We start from the raw sequence: 16,493 nt of genomic DNA, 5'->3' as shown, positions 1-16,493 counted from the left end.
ACCTCAAATAGTAAACCCATTCTTTAGAAAGATAGTGTAAAGCAAGTTCACTAATCACCAATGCCAAGAAAGGACACTTCACAAAGAACAACAAAGATAATGCCACAGAACCAGAAACAAGAGTCCATATACTTACTCTGCATGCAGGGCTACTGCTTAGACCCATTACCCACTGATTACCTATGTGTAATCAGAAAACGCTCAGATACAAGTTAGGTAAAGCAGCAAGAGACAGAAGAAGCTTTAAATCCATTGTGAGCCAGTCCTCTAAACCTCAGAAAAGCTGCCCAGTGTGGATGAAGTTATAACTGTGCATTTCTCCCTTTGTACCACAGCTGAAGCGTCCCAAAAGGCAGCCTGCCTTCAGGGGCATGTGACACACTGGGCAAAGCTTGAAGGACACCCTGCTTCCTGGGGAGAAGAGAACAAAGCCCAGGCTGCCCTCCTGGCAGTTATTCCCTAACTCAAGATGTTACATTCTCTAAGAGAAACATGAACAAAGACCAGGCTGTTTCAGGCTACTCCTCTCTCATCTCAACACTGCATTCCCAGCACATTCTAGCTATTCTTGGGAGCATAAACAAGAAAGGAGGAAAAAGTGGGTTGATTTAAACATACTCCGAGAACTATCCTGAAGAACTAAATGGGAGAGCTGCCTTCAAAATTTACTACAAAGCTACAGCAATCGAAACAACATAGTACTAGAGAAAAAAAAAAAAAAACATAAAATTAGATCTTCAGTTTGCATCATACAAAAATTAATTCAAAATTGGTTAAAGCTTGGGTGTAGTGGTACACAGCTGTAAACCCAATACTTGGGAGATGGAGGCAGGAGAGTTTCAGATTACAGGCCAGCCTGGGCTACACAGTAACGTCTGTCAAAAAGTAAAACAAGGGGCTGGGAATATGGCCTAGTTGGTAGAGTGCTTGCTTTGCATACATGAAGCCCTGGGTTCAATTCCTCAGCACCACATATATAGGAAAAGTCAGAAGTGGCACTGTGGCTCAAGTGGTAAAGTGCTAGCCTTGAGCAAAAAGAAGCCAGGGACAGTGCTCAGGCCCTGAGTTCAAGCCCCAGGACTGGCAAAAAGAAAAAAAAAAGTAAAACAAGCAAAAACATTAAGACAAATTTAAAGGCTAAAACCATAAAACTCTTAAAAGAAAATAAAGTTAAGCTACAAGATACTGGATTTGGATAATTTCTGGTTGAGACACAAAAATACAGGTGTTGTGGTTAAAATGTGTCCCCAAAGCTCATGTACTGGGAACTCAGTCCCCACGTGCAATGTGTAGAAAAATGGTATCCTTAATAGGTGATTTAGATCATGAGGGCTCAGCTCTGGATGAATGGATAATGTCACTATCATGACAATGCATTTGTTAGAAAAAAGAGATTTTGGGGCTGGGAATGTGGCTTAGTGATAGAGTGCTTGCCTAGCATGCATGAAGCCCTGGATCCGATTCCTCAGAATCACAAAACAGAAAAGGCTGGAAGCGGTGCTATGGCTCAAGTGGTAGAGTGCTAGCCTTGAACAAAAAGCTCAGGGTCAGTGTCCAAGCTCAAGCCTCAGGATTCTGGGGGTGGTGGGGAGGAGAGAAAGAGAGATTTTTGTCCCCTTCTTGGCTCTTTCCCATTGCTGGCACCTTGATATTAGGCTGTCCAGCCACTGTCACTGTGAGAAAAATTTATTCTCATCTCCTGTTTTTGTTTCTGTTTTGAGACAGAAATTATACTACCCAAGCCGGCATTGAACTCCTGGGCTCAAGTGATACTTCCATCTGTCCCTGAGTGCTAGGGCAAATGGGCTGGTACCACTACTTTATTTATAACTTACCCAGACTCTGCCATTCTGTTGTAGCAGTACAAAACAGACTAAGCCAGTAAGCAATAATAGAAAACCAGATGCTAGTGGCTCACACCTGCAATCCTAGCTACCCAGGAAGCTGAGATCTGAGGATCATAGTTTAAGGCAGGAAAGTCTGTGCAATTCTTATTTCCAATTAACACCAGAAAACAGGAAATGGCACTGTGGCTCAGAGTGGTAGAGCACTAAGCTTGGGCAAAAGAGCTCAGCAACAGTGCCCAGGCCCAGAATTCAAGCACCAAGACCAAAACAAAAGATAAATAAAACATCAGCAAAATTAAAAACTTTTGTGCATCCAAAGATACCACCAAGAAAGCAAAGGCAAAGAATACAATGGGAGAAAATAATTGCAAAACACTTAATCTAATAAGGAACTAATATTCAGAATAGGCAAAGAACTCTAACAACAACCACCACAAAAACAATAACCTAATTCAAGACCTACAAGGGTTTAAGTAGACACGTCTTGGAAAAATATATACATACTGACTTAAAGCACATAAAAAGCTGCTCAGCATCATTAGTCATTGGGGAAACGCAAAGCAAAACCATAACGAGGTCCACCTCAGACTCCTATGATGGCCACCATCAATAAAACAAAAATTAACAAGTGCTGGTAAGGACATAGGAAAACCGAAACCCCCACTCATTACTGATGAGAATGTAAAATGGCACAGCCCTTTGAAAAAGTTTGGCAGTTTCTCAAAGAAATTAAATATGTTAAAAATTAAAATATATATCCAATAATCGTACTCCTTCCTAGGTCTATTGCTATATACCCAAACAATCCAATGCAGAGATTTAAGCACACATTTGTACAATAATACCCACTACAGCATTGTTCACATTTAGCAACATTTTTCCACATTCTTCTATTGATAAGAGGGAAATGGTCCATCCTATCAATAGAAGAATGAAGAAACAAGATTGATACACACACACACACACACACACACACACACACACACACACAGAACAACATCATTTAGCCTTTAAAGGGAACAAAGTTCTGGCACATGATATAATGTGAGTGAACCTTGAAAACATAATGCTAAATGAATAAGCCAGTTACAAAAATCACATAAGTATAATCCCATTTTTTTTTTTTTTTTTGGCCAGTCCTGGGCCTTGGACTCAGGGCCTGAGCACTGTCCCTGGCTTCTTCCCGCTCAAGGCTAGCACTCTGCCACTTGAGCCACAGCGCCGCTTCTGGCCGTTTTCTGTATATGTGGTGCTGGGGAATCAAACCTAGGGCCTTGTGTATCCGAGGCAGGCACTCTTGCCACTAGGCTATATCCCCAGCCCAAGTATAATCCCATTTTAAGAGCTATTTTGAGAACAAGGGTTATCCCCAACTACACAAGAGATGAAGAGGGAAGCTCTAGATCAGAGATTAGCCCTGAAAAAGGAAGTGAGACTCTACCTGAAAAACTAAAAGCCAAAAGGGCAGGGAAGGGCATAAGTGATAGAGCACTTGCCTAGGAAGCATGAGACACTGAGTTCAAACCCCCACTATCATTTTTTAAAAAAAGAAAAAGCTTATCTTGAACAAATTTAAACCCAGGCACCAGTAGATCATGCTTGTAATCCTAACTACTTAGGAGGCAGAGATCTGAGAATTGAAGTTTGAAGCTAGCCCAGGCAGAAAAGTCTTAAAGACTCAATCTCCGAATAACCAGCAGAGAGTTGGGCTGAAAATTTTATTCAAGTAGTAGAATACCAGCCAAGAGTGAAAAGGCTGAATGGGCTTGAGGCTCTAAGCTCAAACTCCAATACTAGGGGAAGGAGAGTTATAGGGTCGGAAATAATAGTAATAATTTACAAATGAATTCCTAAGAGCTAATAAAATGCTTCTAGGTAGGAATTCAAACACCCAAGACTAGAGACACCTTTCACCCATGTACCTCAAGGGCTCCTTCCCTAGCTGTGTTCTCTTGCTGGCACTGGGCTCTCTCTAATTGTGTTGACCTGCATATTCACTTAACACTAACCAGATCTCCAATTAAACAGTGCAGGGAAATGTCCACATTCCACATCAGTGATGATCCCTGTTTAGCACATCACAAAGTACCCAAACTTCATAAAAGCAGCAAACTTCATAAAACCAAGCATTTGCTTATCTCATCTAAAATCCACTCAACAGTACTACTACCAAAGAAGACCTGCCCAGGGGTATAGCTCTCTTGGAAATTCAGTCTCCTAGATGTCTCTTCAACATTAACACCAGAAATAATCAAAACTATACTAATGCCAGTCCAAAAACAAAAAACAAAAAACAAACCCACAAGTCTGGATTATCTTACACAGCATGCCCTTTTTAAAACCAGAAAGAGAAGGTCATGCATGCTCCACTCAGCCAACAAGACAGCCTAAGAAATAATATTGTTATTGATTCAAAAGCCAACTAAGGGAGTGATCTAAAAACAGGAGATGGGACCTTTAAAAGTTCAAACCTGCATTAGAACAACAGAAAAGCTGGCAAAAGCTGTCAGAGTCAACATTCTTAGAACTCTGGAATAGTCAAAGGTTTGCAGCAAACAAGTGAACAACCAAGTAAAACAAACCAACAACAACAAAAAAAAAATAGCTGAATGTGGGTAACAGCAGTAAACACTGTAATATTCAAACCACCCAAGCCCCATCCCTTCCTCATTCCTCAGCTCAGCAGTAGGTTGAAAAGTAATGGCTTGCATTCCAAGGACAAGGGAAGCAGAACAGAGCTAGAGTTCTTTCTGAGACTCATGTCCAAAGAAATTGTCTTTATTTGTTCTGTCTAGTGGTGCTCTACATAAATCTACCTAAAAGTCTCATCTCCATTTGACCTCACACAAATCTGTGTGAGATGACAAATCTGGAGGTGACTGTGCAATGCTGCAACATCACAACAGCCTGAGATGATGGCTATCCATTGTGGCAGACAATACACTAAGGAAAAAAAAGAAAAGCAAAAGCTGGGGAAGAGGGATTTGAAGCTGACATATTCCTGGAAATCTAGAAGGTCACACATTTACACACATCTGGCTGTTTGCATGTTCAGTAAAGAACTAAGAAAATCTTAAATTCTGTCCTAGAGGGAGCTGAAGGCAGAAAAACTAAAGCAGAGTTGTAACAGTCTGGCTTAGTGTTAGAAGGTGACCTCTAGGGCTGGAAGAATTGCTCAAGTGGTAGGGTACATGACAGCAACATCTCTCACATTAAACACCATTAATGAGATAAAAATTATAAAAAAGAACAAACTAGAAATCCTGAAATTGAAAAGTACAACAAGCAAACTAGAAGATAGGTCAGTTACAATGATCATATCTGAAGGACAAAAAGGCCATGTGCTGGTGGCTCATGCCTGTAATCCTAGCTAGTCAGGGCAGAAAAGTCTGTGAGACTCTTATCTTCAATTAACTAGCAAAAATCCAGAAGTTGCATGTGGCTCAAGTAGTAGAGTGCCAGCCTTGAGCAAAAAAAGCTAAGCAAGAGACCCTGAGTTCAAGCCCCAGTATCAGAAGAATGAAAAAGAGAGAGAGGAAGGAAAAGAGGGAGAGAGGGAGGGAGGGAGGGGAGAAGAGAGAACAAAACAGAGAGAGAGAGAGGAGGGAGGGAGAGAAGCAAAGTGCCTATGGCTCACGCCTGTAATGCTAGCTACTTAGGAATCTAAAATCTGAGGATCTAGTTCAAAGCCAGTCAGGGCAGGAAAGTCTGTGAGCCTCTTATCTCCAATTGAGTTAAAACAACAACAACAACAAAAAGAACTCAGGGACAGAGCCCAAGCCCTGAGTTCAAGCACTGAAACTGGCACCAGAAAAAAAAAAGAAAAAGAGCCTAAAAGCCTGGGAAAACTTTGAGAAATTATTGAACACAACAGCATACACATAAGAGCCCTCAAAGGAAAGAAAAGGACAAAAAGAATACTTAAAGTAACAGAACACATTGAAAACAGAAACACAACTAGCAACTATCACATATAATGGACACAATTCGACAAACAGCTAACAGACTGGGGGCTTGGTAGTTAGTGCCCATCTTCTGGTAGACTCAGAACTCAACTGATGTAATCTCAGCTTTTTATAAGGTTGAAGAGGAAGGAGGATTGAATGTCTGAGGCCAGCATGGGAAAAATATTAACACTCCAAATCTAAAACAAAACAAAATAAACATATGAATTGGATGTTCAGTGCTACAGAATTGATGGTTTTCTTACTAATGGAGAAAAATTCTGGCACTTTCTGAGAGCATAGAAAAGATGTCTTCTGTGTTGTAATGTAAGAAAATGTATTTTCTAAACAGCTACATGTTGTATGATTCAACTTTATAACTCTGGAAAAGACAAAACTGTGGGGTCGGGCTGGGGATATAGCCTAGTGGCAAGAGTGCCTGCCTCGGATACACGAGGCCCTAGGTTTGATTCCCCAGCACCACATATACAGAAAACGGCCAGAAGTGGCGCTGTGACTCAAGTGGCAGAGTGCTAGCCTTGAGCGGGAAGAAGCCAGGGACAGTGCTCAGGCCCTGAGTCCAAGGCCCAGGACTGGCCAAAAAAATTAAAAGATCAGTAAAAAGATCAGTAAAAAGATCAGTAATTGCTAAGGTTAGAGAGAAGGTAAGAAGTCAAAACATAGAGGATTTTCAGGATAGTCAGACTATTCTGTATGATACTGTAGTAGTAGTTACAGATACTATGACATTTGTCAAAAACCCATAAGTATGATGGGTACACACCTATAATCTTAGCACTCAGGAGGTAGAGGCAGGAGGAATGTGAGTCCAAAGCTAGCTTGGGCTACATAGCAAACTCAAAGGCCACTTGGGCTATGCAGTAAGTTCCGATCAACAGAGAAAACAAAAATGATAGAGTATGCAGAACCAAGAGTGAGCCCTAATGTAAACTATGGACTCAGGTAAAAATTATGTAAGTGCAAGTTCATGAAGCATAACAAGTGTACCACTCTGGATGCAGTATGATCACAGTGGAGAAGGATGTGTGGGGGTCAAGGTAGAGTGCATACAGGTTTTCACTGTACTTTTTGCTCAATATTGTGTAAACCATAATCTGCTCTAAAAAAAAAAAAAAAAAAAGAAGAAGCAGTGTCAGATAAACAAAACCCCTGACCAGTTCTTTAGCAACAAATCTAACAAGAAATACTGGATTACTTCACTCAATATGATTTTTTTTCCAAGTCTTTCCATTTCCTTACAATTCATTCTTTCTGGTTATTCTTTCTGGTGAAAGCATACAATTCCATCGTGTGTATGTATGTGTGTGTGCGTGCATATATATATATATATATATATATATATATATATATATCACCTTTTCTAGATCCATTCATCCACTGACGGGCATCTGGTTTGATTCAATGTTTTGGCTATGGAATACTACAATGAACATAGTTGTACTAGTAGCTTTAGTGTGGCCTAGTAGCTTTAGTGTGGCCTTGTGGTCATTTAGGTAAATGCCCAGGAGTGAAATTTCTGGGTCACAGGGGAGCTCTATGCTTAGCCTTTTGAGGAACCTCCATACTGCTTTCCAGAGTGGCTGAACAAAGTGTACATTCCCACCAACAGTGTCCTAGCATTCCCTTTTGGCCACATCCATGCCAACACCCATTATTATTAATTTTCTTGATAATGGCCATTCTAACTGGGGTGAGGTGAAATCTCAATGTTGTTTTGATGAGCATTTCTTTCACGGCAGAGATTTTGAGTGTCTATTGAGCATTCTTATTTCCTATTCAGAGAAGTCTCTCCTGAAGTCTTTAACCCACTTATTAATGGGACGGTTGTTTCTTTAAGGATTTGTTTTTGAGGGGTTTAATATTTTGAACTCTAAGTATATTTTAGATATGAGGCCCTTGTTTGTTGTATAGCTAGTGAAGATCTTCTCCCAACCTGTGGGCTTTCTATTTATCTTACTAGCTATGTCTTTTCCCATATAGAAGCTCTGAAGTTTAATACAATCCCATTTATCCAACCTTTCCTTGATTTGTTGTTTCTGGGTCTTTATTGAGAAAGTTTTGAACTGTGCTAAGGAGCCCTAGTGTTTCCCCTATTCCTATATTTTCAGGGTATCTGATTTTACATTCAGGTCTTTGATCCATTTAGAGTTGATTTTGGTGCAGGATGGATGAATCCAAATTCAATTTTCTACAAGTGAATAGCCAATTCTGCCAGCACCATTTGTTGTGCTGAAGAGGCTGTGTTTCTTCAGACTGAGAGCAAAGGACACTAAATAGTAACTCAAATCCACATGGAAAAATAGAAAACACTGGTAACACACTGTACATAGCTTCTTTTTCTTCTCTCTTTGATTTAAAAGACCGAATAATACATAATTTACACAATTCAACTATAAATCTAGGTTAATGGGCACAAAATGTGCAGACATAGTTTGTGATGGTAACAACATAAAAAGGGGAGAAATAGAAAATAAACTGAAAAAATACCTAAAATGTTATGATAAAAAATATTTAATACAAAAGGAAGCAATACTGGATGAACTAAGGAATACAAAAGACACATGACGTATACAAAACAACAAAATGGAAGGCATAAACTGTATCTGTTACTGCATTTAATAAAAAATAGATAAGTTTTCCAACTAAAAGGCCAAGACTACTAGATTAAAATTGAGGGGTGCAAAGATTGGACCCACAGCTTTGCATATGTAAAACATATATTCTACCCCTGAACTATACACCCTCATTTCAAGATGGTCTTTAGAAAAAAACAAGATTCAACTGTATGCTACTTACTTAAGATACAAACTAGATTCAAAGACACAAACAGGTTGAAAGCAAGTGAAGAAAAATTATATATCAGATAATTGATAAACAGAATTGGAGTACTCATACTAATACCAAAAAAATATTACCAGAGACAAAAGGGCATTTTATTATTGGGATACACAGCAAATTCAAAGGCTACTTGGGCTATGTACTAAGTTCCTATCAACAGAGACAACAAAAATGATAGAGTATGCAGAACCAAGAGTGTGCCCTAATGTAAACTATGGACTCAGGTAAAAACCAAGTCAGTGAAGGTTCATGAAGCATAACTAGTGTACCACTCGGTGCAGTATGCTGACAGTGGAAAAGGCTGTGTGGGTGTCAAGGTGGAACGCATACAGGTTCTCACTGTACTTTTTGCTCAATATTGTGTAAACCATAATCTGCTCTAAAAAAAGAAAAAAAAAAGAAAAGGGGGGCTGGGGATATGGCCTAGTGGCAAGAGCGCTTGCCTCATATACATGAAGCCCTGGGTTCGATTCCCTAGCACCACATATATGGAAAACGGCCAGAAGGGGCGCTGTGGCTCAGGTGGCAGAGTGCTAGCCTTGAGGGGGAAGAAGCCAGGGACGGTGCTCAGGCCCTGAGTCCAAGGCCCAGGACTGGCAAAAATAAATAAATAAGTAAAAAATAAAAAAAGAAGCAGTGTTAGATAAACAAAACACCTGGCCAGTTCTCTTTAGCAGCAAATCTAACAAGAAATACTCTATTACTTCACTTAATATGATTTTTTCATATGGAAAGAACCAATCCATCAACAATTATGAAAAATATATCCAAAAAGCTCCTGGGAGAGAGGGACTAGGTGAGAGTGTGGGAATAGAAGACACTGTATGAAAGGAAATATACTCAGTAACTGACTTGTGTAACTGTAATCCCTCTGTGTATCACCTTTATAATAACAATAAAGTAAATTATTTTTTCTGAATGATTATTTATTACCAAACTGATGTAAAGAGGGGTTATAGTTTCATACATAAGGCAGTGGGTACATTTCTTGTACAATTTGTTACCTCCTCCCTCATTTCCCCCCTCCTCCCTCCCCCTACCCTCCTCCCCCCATGAGTTGTTCAGTTGGTTTACAACAAACAGTTTTGTAAGTATTGCTTTTGGAGTCATTTGTCTTTTTATCCTTTGTCTCTAGATTTTGATATTCCCGTTCCCTTCCCTAGTTCTAATACCAGTATATACAGTATCTAGGGTACTCAGATGAGATACAGTGATAGCAACGGGGACAACCACAGGAAGGGGATACAGGAGGATCATCAATTAAAAAAAGCTATGGTTTCACATGGCATGTTGAAAGTAATTACAAAAGTGATATAACACTCATTTCTATAACATGTAGTTCATTTCAACTAGCATCATCTTATGTGTTCATAAGTGCATATTGGGCTCTTGTGATCCTCTGCTGTGACTAGCCTAAACCTGTACTAATTATTCCCTATGAGGGAAACCACAGAATCTATGTTTCTTTGGGTCTGGCTCACTTCACTTAGTATAATGTTTTCCAAGTCCTTCCATTTTCTTACAAATGGGGCAATGTCATTCCTTCTGATAGAGGCATAAAATTCCATTGTTTATATGTACCACATTTTCCTGATCTGTTTGTCTACTGAGGAGCATCTGGGTTGGTTCCATATTTTTTTTATTTATTATTATTTATTTTTGCCAGTCCTGGGCCTTGGACTCAGGGCCTGAGCACTGTCCCTGGGTTCTTTTTGCTCAAGGCTAGCACTCTGCCACTTGAGTCACAGTGCCACTTCTGGCCATTTTCTGTATATGTGGTGCTGGGGAATCGAACCCAGGGCTTCTTGTATACGAGGCAAGCGCTCTTGCCACTAGGCTATATCCCCAGCCCCCGGTTCCATATTTTAGCGATGACAAAATGTGCTGCGATGAACATTGTTGTGCTGGTGGCTTTAGTGTGTTCTTGTTTGTAATCTTTTGGGCAGATGCTCAAGAGTGGGGCTGCTGGGTCTTAGGGGAGCTCTATGTTTAGCCTTCACCCTGCACCAAAATCAATTCCAAATGGATCAAAGACCTTGAAATAAAAACAGATACTCTGAAACACTACAAGAAGGAGTACGAGAAACACTCGGGCTCCTTGGCACAGGAGAAAACTTCCTTAACACGGCCCAGAAATGCAACAAATCAAAGAAAGGTTGGACAAATGGGACTGCATCAAACTGCAGAGCTTCTGCAGGGCAAAGATCATAGCTTGCAAGATAAACAGAAAGCCCACAGATTGGGAGAAGATCTTTACTGGCCATACAACAGACAAAGGCCTGATATCTAAAATATATGCAGAACTAAAAAAATTACATTCCTCCAAAACAAAACCGCAAAGAACCAACAGCCCCCTCAACAAGTGGGCTAAAGACCTAAAAAGAGGGGCTGAGAATATGGCCCATTGGCAAGAGTGCTTGCCTCGTATACATGAAGCCCTGGGTTCAATTCCCCAGCACCACATATACAGAAAATGGCCAGAAGTGGTGCTGTGGCTCAAGTGGCAGAGTGCTAGCCTTGAGCAAAAAGAAGCCAGGGACAGTGCTCAGGCCCTGAGTCCAAGCCTCAGGACTGGCAAACAAACAAACAAAAAAAAAAAAACAAAACAAAAAATCAAAAAAGAAAAGAAAAGAAATGGCTGGGGCTGGGGATATGGCCTAGTGGCGAGAGAGCTTGCCTCATATACATGAGGCCCTGGGTTCGATTCCCCAGCACCATATATACAGAAAATGGCCAGAAGTGGTGCTGTGGCTCAAGTGGCAGAGTGCTAGCCTTGAGCAAAAAGGAAGCCAGGGACAGTGTTCAGGCCCTGAGTCCAAGGCCCAGGACAGGCCAAAAAAAATTTTTTTTTAAAAAAAAAAAGACCTAAAAAGAGACTTCTCTGAAGAGGAAATGAGAATGGCCAAGAGACACATGAACAAGTGCTCTACATCACTGGCCATAAAAGAAATGCAAACTAAAACCACATTGAGATTCCACCTCACCCCAGTAAGAATGTCCATTATCAGGAAAAGTAACAATAACAAATGCTGGAGGGGATGTGGCCAAAAGTGAACCCTACTTCATTGTTGGTGGGAATGTAAACTTGTTCAGCCACTCGGAAAGCGGTATGGAGATTCCTCAGAAGGCTAAAGTAAATTATTTTTTTAAAGAACTTTAAAAATTTTGAAAAGCAGGGCTGGGGATATAGCCTAGTGGCAAGAGTGCTTGCCTCGTATACATGAGGCCCTGGGTTCGATTCCCCAGCACTACATATACATAAAATGGCCAGAAGTGGTGCTGTGGCTCAAGTGGCAGAGTGCTAGCCTTGAGCAAAAAGAAGCCAGGGACAGTGCTCAGGCCCTGAGTCCAAGCCCCAGGACTGGCCAAAAAATAATCATAATAATAATAATAATAATAAATAGATAATAAAATAAAATAAAATAAAATAAATTTTTGAAAAGCACAAAAAAACCCTCCAAAATACATGAAGCAATAATGAACAGAACTGAGAAAAGAAATAAACAATTCAACAGTATTAGTGGCAGATTTCAATGCCCAATTCTCAGTAGTACATAGAACTAGACAGAAGGTCAGCAAAGAAACTGAACAGTAATTCTACAAACCAATTATACCTAATAGATATTTGTCAAACACTCCACCCAACAACAGAATACGTGTTATTCACAAGTACAAATGGAATGTTAGAATAGACTATAAACTTGTCTCAATAAATTAAGAAATACAGAAATATGACTAAGTATACCATCTGACCACAACTAAATGAAATCAGATATCAATAAAACAAGAAAGTCTGGCCAATTCACAAATGTGTGGAAATTTTACAACACTCAAACAATAAATGAATTAAAAATAAGATGGATAATAAGAAAATACTTTGACTCAAAGAAAACAAAAACACAATATGCCAAAATTAATAGTAATGCAGCAAAGGCAGTGCTCAAAGAAAAATATGTATCTGTAAAACACCTACAAAGGAAGAAAGTGATAGAGAAAAGGAAGAAGGGAGGGAAAGAGAGAGGAAGGAAGACAGGAGGGAAGAAGGGAGAAAGGGAGAAAGGGAGAAAGGTGGGGAGAAGGGTGAAGGCTGGCATCAAATTAATAACCTCAGGCTTTAAATTTAAGAAACTAGGGGAAAAGAGAGGCAAATTAAAGCAAAGCATGTGGAAGCAAGGAAACAACAAAAGTTAGAATGGAAATAAATAAAATAAAATAGAGAACAGAAACAAAATAGACAATATCAAAAAAGCTAAAAGTTGGTGTTTGGAAGGAACCATGAAAATGGTATCAAAACTTTAGACTGATCATGAAAATTAAAAAGAGCCATATCTCCTATTACTAAAGTCAAGAATCAATGTGGAGATAACACAACCCTACAGGGAAACTACTCTTTACCGAGCACCAGCTCTGTGCCTGGGATATAACATACATTACCTCAATATTATAATGTACAGATCAGGAAGCTTAATCAGAGAAGTCATGGCCATAGACCCAAAGTCACAAGGTAATACTGGAACTGGAGGAAATCCCAAATCAGCCTCATGCTCAAGTTCATCACCTATACCCTAACTATGCTACCCTTCCAGGTTTTAGGACATGAGAAGTCCACCATAGTGGGTGCTGGAACCAGTCTAGTAAGCACTCTCTTATTCTCGGGAGTGCAGTCCTCTGTCTATTCTCTGTCCTTTATGCCACATTTGTGAGATGCCAGCTTAGATCAGTCCTAAACTGCCATCTCTCTTTGGATGCAGGTATTACTTTATTTTATGAATGATCAGTTCCCGGCTGGGCACATCGGTTGTTTCTAATTTTAGCACTTGGGCTTTAGAACCTCCCTTATCATTGCCTCTTTCTGGAACCTCAATTCAGGCATCCTTCTATGCTGAGCCCAGACCTCAGAATTCTTTTATGTGTTGGGAGGATGGAGGAAATATGCCAGTAATGGGGTGTGGAATTTAGGGCCTGGATTTTAGCGTTTTTACTCAAGGCTGGAACTCTACCATTTGAACAATATCTCCACTTCTGGATTTCTTCTTTTTTCTTTTTTTGATGGTTATCTGTAGAAAAGTGCCTCACAGACTTTTCTGCCTGGACCAGCTTCAAATCGAGATCCTAAGATCTCAGCCTCCTGAATGGCTAGAATTATAGGTGTTTGTCACCAATGCTTGGCAGAATTCTTAACACAGAGCTCCAGTCAGCCATGATTTGTAAGTGCTAGCATGGACGATGTAAGAAGTCTTATCCAGCACAGTGACAAAATGGAGTTCATGTAACCTTATGTAATTCACAAGACATCCCCCACTTGATTAACTGGCCAGTTTTGATTTGACAAATGAAATTTGGTCAGAAAAACAGTGACATTAATTGCCAAGGACACCCTCAGTCTCTGACTTCAAGGGCATCCCCCATAAATGGCATGAAGAAGGTATACAAAGGCAGATGAGCCCAAAGAACCACCTATCTTCAGTCTCATAAATGGATCATACATTATTATGACTCCGTATCTACTACTTCTCAACTTGTAATGAATTAACATTCAAGAAAATAGTAAGATGAAAAGAGATTAAAAATCAAATTAGTAGCCAGGTGAAGTGTCTCATAGCTATAATCTCAGCTACTTGAAGAGTGAAAATTTAACAAAAGCCAATCTCCAACAGATACCACGGTTCATAACTATGACCTCAGCTACAAGGGAGAAAGTAGATACTTGACTTTATTGACAAGCTGTCAAGGCATTAAAATTTTGAGTTGTGCTGGGTACCAATGGATCACACCTGTAATCTTAGCTTCTCAAGAGGCTGAGATTTGAGGACTGCAGTTCAAAGCCAGCCCAGGCAGGAAAGTCTTCTGAGATTCTTAGCTCCCATTCAACACACACACACACACACACACACACACACACACACACACACACACACACACACACACAGCTGGTCAGGGCACTGGTGGCTCATTTATAAACCTAGCTACCAAGAAGGCTGAGATCTGAGGATCACAGTTCAAAGCCAGCCCACACAGGAAACTCTGTGAGACTTATCTCCAACTAACCAGCAGAAAACTGGAAATGGCACTGTCACTCAAAGTGTTAAATGCCAGCCAGCCTTGAGCAAAAGAGCTCAGAGAGGACAGCACCCAGGCCCTGAGTTCAAGCCCACCAGAACCAGAAGAAAAAAGAAGAAGTGGAATTGTAGCTCAAATGGTAGAATGTTAACCTTAAGCATGAACACCCAGGAAAGCACCCAGGCCCTGAGTTCAAGCCCCAAGAACAGCACCAAAAATAAATAAATAAATATACATATATATTTTATTTTTATTTTTTTTTAGTTGCTACTAGGGAAGATGGGGTAGGAGGATTCCAAGTCCAATGCTAGACTGGTCTATACAGCAAGTTCTAGAACAGCCTCTGATATATAGTGATATATAGTCTATTTTTTACCCTAGAATTTCTAAACAATTCTCTGCACTTTGATTTAAATGCTAAACAGCATCTGTGTGAAATGAGAGTGACACAGGGATTTTCCTCTGGCAGAAACTCAAGTGAATTCAGTGGAAGAGAATTTGCTAAAACAGACTTCTGATCTTGAGCACCTCCAAAATAACTTCAATCTAATCACTGTTGCCCAATCTTCTTGGCAGCATGAATTTTAAATAAATAAATCTCTCTTTGAGTTGCATTTGTTAATGGTGGATGGACACCTCACTTTCTCAGTAAGTATAAACTAGAATATTTAACACTAAACAGATTTGGCAGGTTTTCCTCACACGGATTCTTACTGAATGCACTTCACAAGTGATTTCTCTAATCTTGTTATTCAACACAAACCCCTCTGGAAAAAGGCTTTCTTATTTTCCCATGCCTCCCAATCTGAAGATAACACTACAGAATATCAGTTATAAGATACCAGACAGCACCTAGCTCATTCAGCATATTTTACAGATGAGGAATTCCAATTTTATATATGAACATATAAATAAAAGATGTTCTCAGCAGGCTGATAGAAAGATGAAGCACACATAGGTTCAGCAAAAGCACAAAAATAAATGTTTCTAATTGAACCATCTTCCCTTCCATTCAAAGTATGGATGGCATCTTTCTTGACAGAGGTTTTCCAACTACAACTCTATAAGTAGGTTAAACCATTGCTCCTGTTCCTAACTATATGTAGCTCAAAGGCCAAGAAACATCCTTCACTGATTTCTCTTTTCCTCCTGGCTTAGACTTTGATGACTATCTTATTAAAAAAAAAAGTATCGCATGACTAAAAATCTTAGGTTGGAGCTGCTCATGTTATTTAGTAAAGGCTGATTGTATATCTCAGTCCAACATACAATTATGTTGGCAACTTGAAATCTACAATACTGAGATTATTTATACCACAGTAACTGGGACTTTTTTAAAGCAGTCTTGGGGCTTTAACTCTGGACGTGGGCACATCCCTGAGCTGTCTTCAGCTAGCACTCTAGCACTTGAGCCACAGCTCCACTTTCAGCTTTTCCTGTGAATAACTGGAGATAAGAGTCTTGCAGACGTTACTGCCCTGGCTGGCTTCAAACTGAGATCCTCAGATCTCAGCCTTCTGAGAAGCTAGTATTACAAGTGTGTGAGCCACTTGCACCTGGCTAATAATTGGGACTTTTGAGGGAAGAAGGGCTGTTCAAAGTTTTCAGTACCCTATACCAGTGATTAAGATGTAAGACTGATCATATCAAGTGCTAGTGAAAACATGGAGTAGTTGGGATGTTCATACTCTTGCTGGTAATAATACCAACAAGTAACACTAGCTGGTAACTAATAATACCTTTTCAGTATTATGACCTATAGCTAAACATAGACTGACCTGTC

General features: G+C 39.9%; 1 protein-coding gene across 5 annotated transcripts in view; it reads right to left on the bottom strand.

Annotated features, from left to right (window-relative positions):
* Ninl (ninein like) overlaps positions 1-9,439 on the bottom strand; it is a 111,276-nt gene extending 101,837 nt beyond the window's left edge. For 4 of the 5 annotated variants that reach the window (XM_048348677.1, XM_048348675.1, XM_048348678.1 and 1 more), the window contains exon 1: positions 6,576-7,098. The gene's annotated coding sequence lies outside the window, so the exon portion shown is untranslated. Of the gene's footprint in view, positions 1-6,575; positions 7,099-9,306 lie in introns of those variants that run through there. The other variant, XM_048348676.1, reaches the window with a different exon arrangement.
* Between the last annotated feature and the right edge of the window lie 7,054 nt (positions 9,440-16,493).

Source organism: Perognathus longimembris, chromosome 6, assembly GCF_023159225.1.
Source record: "Perognathus longimembris pacificus isolate PPM17 chromosome 6, ASM2315922v1, whole genome shotgun sequence".
NCBI lineage: Eukaryota > Metazoa > Chordata > Mammalia > Rodentia > Heteromyidae > Perognathus > Perognathus longimembris.
Note: the sequence above shows the minus strand (reverse complement) of the source record. Positions and strands in the feature narration are given on the sequence as shown.